This window comes from Cibotium barometz, chromosome 38 (genome assembly GCF_041138505.1).
Source record: "Cibotium barometz isolate CiBa-2024 chromosome 38, ASM4113850v1, whole genome shotgun sequence".
NCBI classification, from domain to species: domain Eukaryota; kingdom Viridiplantae; phylum Streptophyta; class Polypodiopsida; order Cyatheales; family Cibotiaceae; genus Cibotium; species Cibotium barometz.
In genome coordinates this window covers 21,696,353-21,701,391 of record NC_141083.1, presented here as the reverse complement: position 1 = coordinate 21,701,391, position 5,039 = coordinate 21,696,353, and the positions used below count along the sequence as shown (strand labels likewise).

Sequence of the window (5,039 nt, the reverse complement as noted above, 5' to 3'; positions counted from 1 at the left end):
AACCCATTACACATTTTCACTACCATGAATATTCCCAACAATCCCCCCTATTGTGGAAATGTGGTAATGTGTGTGTGTATGTATAAAGTTATGCCCCAGGTGATTGCAAGTCCAAGACTTGAAAGCCTTGAACTTTACTCGTGGGTGCTCTTGCCCTTCAAGCTTGGCCCACTACTAATGAGTCATCTACAAGAATGGATGTTTCGCATCGGCTTCATCTTCATGCTTGATTTGCTATGTACTTAGCTCCACAAGAATCTTCTTTTCTGAAGTTCCCTTTTATACCAGCACCACTGCAAGCATGTGGTGCTCTCATGCCATGAGAACTCGTACCCAAAAGATAAAAGAAGGTATGCTCTATAGGTGGCCAATGGTATGATGATGGAAATTGGTTCTTATGGGCCTTGAATGCTACACTATCATGCATACTAGATTTTCCTTATTGTAACTTCTTAGTGTCTATAAAAAGACCCCCCCCCCGGTGATGAGAGCTTCAAAACACCTTTGCTGCAGAAGCAAATGCTAGAAGACCTGGAATGCCCCAAATGATTGGAAGTCTAAGACTTGCCAGAAAGCCTTGAAATCTACTCATGGGTGCTCTTGCCCTTAAAGCTTTGTCCACTACTAAAAATGAGTCATCTATACAAAGGATGGATGTCTAGCATCGGCTTCATCTTCATGCTTGATTTGCTCTGTACTTAGCTCCACAAGAATCTTCTTTTTTGAAGTTCCCCTTTATACTGGCATCACTGCAAGTAGGTGGTGTTCTCATGCCATGAGAACCACTACCCAAAAGATACAAGCAGGTATGCTCTGTTGTAAAAATATCAAGAAAGGAAGGCATTCATGAAGGTATCAAGAATTTTTGGGGATTTTAGATAGTATTGTTGAATATGCATGCTTACCCTACTTTTTAAAGAAACTTTTAGGGGATATAAAAGCAATGAAGTAATGCTGCAAGTTTTCTTATTATGTCTTGCTTTTTTATGAACCTAAAACTAATCATCAATGCTAAAATCAACAAGTGACCTTTCATTTGTTAAGAATCAATAATTCCCTAGTTTCAATATCATGTGTGAAAACTCAGATATCTAAATAATATATGATAGCATGTGGACATAACATGATTCTCAACTTTTGGTATGTCTCTTTTCCTTAAAAACTTCATGGATTTTTCATTTCTCACAAGTTGTTCAATATTAGAATCATGGATATGGAGATTGATGATGTTCAATATTAGCATCATAGATTTATTATCACTCCATTTTTTTAACACACAGATATACACACATACATGCTCGTATTATGGACAAACACACACTTGCGTATACACATGTGCGTGCTTGCATGACCCTTTTTCAGCATATAAGAATATAGTGACACTTCACTTCTAAGAAAACCCTCTTGTCACCAAATGTTTGTAATAAAACTTAACATGTTTGTGTGAATATACAAATCAACACCTATAAATGTTTTAACACCCCTACTCTTAAGTCAAATACACTAAAAGCTAATAAATGTGATACCTTATGTAAATGTAAAACTTGTAAGTGCACCCAATGCAAAATCATTGTGTGTGTACACTCAACAAGCTATGTCATACATTTTTTAAAGTGGCACCCTCGACTTGTAACACTTACATTCATTCAATCTTGAGGAACATGGAGGTTTGTTTGTTTTAATATGATCAAAAGAATATTGTAATGTAGTTCAAAATTGACATCATGTTGCTCCCCACTCATAAGTGTGTGAAATGTTTCTTGGCAAAATGGATGTTAATCATTCATTTAAGAACATGTCAAGGACATCCTAAACAGAAAACCATTGTTTTTAAAAGTGATCGATTTAGTTTTATGAGATGTTTAGGAGAATGTGGTAGATCGAAGGGGAGAAGAGTCATCAATCTTTAGGTATGCTTTGAAAATCTTTTTGCAAATCTTTTTGCACTCGTGGGATATTGTGTGCTTTATAAAAGACTCGTAAAAAAATTAGAGTTTAAAGTGATGTCCATCATATACCACCTTTTTTATAAATTTAAGAAGAAAGGCCTCTTTTTAATTGGGGGAAAAGTGAACCTTAGCAGCACTGATGTAGTTTTAATTATTGAAATAACCTTTAAAAGTTCAAATTTTGAAGCCACACTTCAAAGAAATTCAAGGCGAGAAATCCTTTTTAGGTTGAGGGAAAAGGAAGTCTTAGGACTCAATAAGTTCTTTTTTAATGGAATAACCTTTAGTCTTTATTAAATGCCCTAGGCTAGGGTTGTTAGGGTTTTTGTTGCAACATGTGATGTAAGATACATTTATATCTTTTAGGTAGCATATTGTTGTTGATTTTTATTAGCCAATTTTTCTTTGCCCCCTAGGTCAATAATACCAACTAAAATTTAAAATTAATCAAGAATGCTATAATAACCGAGTAAATTTTTCTTTGCCCCCTAGGTCAATAATACCAACTAAAATTTAAAATTAATCAAGAATGCTATAATAACCGAGTAAATTTTTCTTTTGTTAAGAATTAGATAATGCCCTAGTTAAATATTATGTAACAAATAACACCAAGTAAAATCTAAAATTAATCACGAATGCTATAACCACCGAGTAAATTTTTCTTTTGTTAGATAATGCTCTAGTTAAATATCATGCAGTATAACATAATTCTCCATTAGCTTTTGGTATGCCTCTTTTTTTATATAACTTTATGGATTTAACTTTTCTTTCACACATGTTGAGTAATATTGTAGAGAATGATGATGTTCAGTACTAGTATTGTGTATCACTACATTTGATTTTGTGGGTCTTGGATGACATTTCAAGTGTAAAAGTTTAATGAGATGACTTCCTAGAGAGTTGTATCAACCATCTTAGAATATGTAGTAGCCCCTTTTTGACTTTGACCTTTAGTTGTACACCATGACTCTATATTGTGGTTTCTCTCTCTCTCTCTCTCTCTCTCTCTCTCTCTCTCTCTCACACACACACACACACACACACACACACACACACACACACACACACGCGCGCGCGCGAGCACGCACGCACACGCACACGCACACGCACATGCACACGTGCATGTGCACACATAGAGGTGTGCTTGCAAGGCCCTTTTGGCATGTAAGAATATAGGGATATGATTATAAACTCAAGGGGCTTCATGTCTTATAAAACCCCCCATGTCACCTATGTTTTAGATAACAATAAAATTTAGCATGTTTGTGTGATTATACAAATCAACTCCTATGTACATACATACTTGCAAGATAATTATTTAAACATGATACCTCATGTAACAACCATCCTCTTAAGTCAAAGAAGTTCAATTAATCCTTAAAAACACAAAAGATTGTTTGGTTTAAAGAGATCAAAAGAATGTTGTCATGTAGTTCAAAATTCACACACTTTTGTTCAAGCAATACTCATTTGTAAGATTGAAAATATGTATGTGAATTTATCCATTTAAACACATGTCAAAGACGTCTTAGTGAAAAAACTATTTAAGAACATGTCAAAGACATCCTAGTAGAAAACCTGGGGTATTCACAAGCCAGATCTTATGGTATCACGTGAGTGTAAGAGAGGGGGGATTTTGGTAAGGGGAGGGGCAGCAAGGGAGCAAGGGAGAATGAAAGTAGGGGTTTCTTTTCTTCTTGTAATTTACAACATGTGATCTAGTGGTGTAGTTTGAAAACTTGATTAGTTTACTACTCTTTTAACCTAACCACCACAGATGAAACAATTTTTATAGAGTACATGTAGGTCTTTGTGCTTCTAGCACTTACATCCATGCTACTTACATAGGTTGCAACTTGTCATGTGTATAACATCAATATCTGCTATTTGATTTTTAAACCTTAAATAGGGATACTCGAATTTCATAATTAGGACTCGTATGCTTAGAAAGGGGTATAGTTTTTTTTAAGAGAAACTTAAATAGGGGGTTTTAATGAGTTTCATCCACACAAGTGACGTCCCCTTTCTATGGAAAGTGAATTCCCAGGGCAGAAAAACCCATTGATTTTTTAATAATTGGTTTAGTTTTATGAGATGTTAGGGAGGATGTGACAAATCCAAGGGGAGAAAGGGTCCTCAATATCTAGGTATAAATTCGAAAAATCTTTTTGCACTGGTGGAAGTGTGCTTCATATACAAGACTCATAAAAAATTCAGAGTTTTAAACGATGACCATTATAACAACATCGGTTTGAAAAAATCAAGAAGAAAGGCTCTTTTAAGTTGGGGGGAAAAGTGAATTTTAGGAGTGATGTAGTTTTAATGACCATTCTACAAGCACCCTTTTGAGAAATTCAAGGAGAAAAGTGCTTTTTATGTTGGGGGATAAGGGAATTTTAGGACTGAAGTTAGTTTTTATTTATTGGAATGCCTTATTTCTTTATTGTAATAAAGGAGAGGAGTCGAATAAGGGAATTTTAGGGGTAAAGTAGTTTTTATTTATTGGAATACCAATTATTTCTTTATTGTAATAAAGGAAGGGCCCTAGGGTAGGGATGGCTAGGGTTTTTTGTTTGGAACATGCCACCTGTATATCATTTAGCTAGGTAGAATATATTGTATGGATTGTTATTAGACCTTTCTTTGCCCTAGATGAAACAACATTCTCCAGGTGAGGCCCAACAAAGGAGAGGAGCGTTCATCTCAGCACCTATCGACGACATAAGCAGTCCACTATCGCCCTGCTTTCCTCAACAATTCTGGGTATTCTCAAACCTTCCTCGCTCTGTTCTTCTTTTCTTTGGTATTGGGCTGTCGTTGAAGGGATTGTCATGGTATGTAGCCTTAGAAATTCTCGTCCGATTTTGCAGAAATGATGCGCCATTTCTCCATATTCTTGTAGAAATTACATTATGATTTGATCCTCTATCCTATGATACAACGAAATTAGTCAATCGCGCCCTTCGATTATTATGTGCTTAATGTATGGACACAAATGGCAGGACGTTTGGCTTCGTTTTGATGGTCCAAGCCGAGCTTATGGCACATTTTGTCTGCTTGATTTCTCGTTAATTAGCTTTTTTATGTCAA

The 5,039-nt window shown here is 35.5% G+C and overlaps 1 long non-coding RNA gene across 1 annotated transcript; it reads left to right on the top strand.

Moving 5' to 3' along the window:
- Positions 1–4,572: 4,572 nt before the first annotated feature.
- LOC147616476 (uncharacterized) lies at positions 4,573–5,039 on the top strand. Its single transcript, XR_015262501.1, has 2 exons — positions 4,573–4,712; positions 4,820–5,039. It is a non-coding gene; the product is annotated as an uncharacterized LOC147616476 (long non-coding RNA).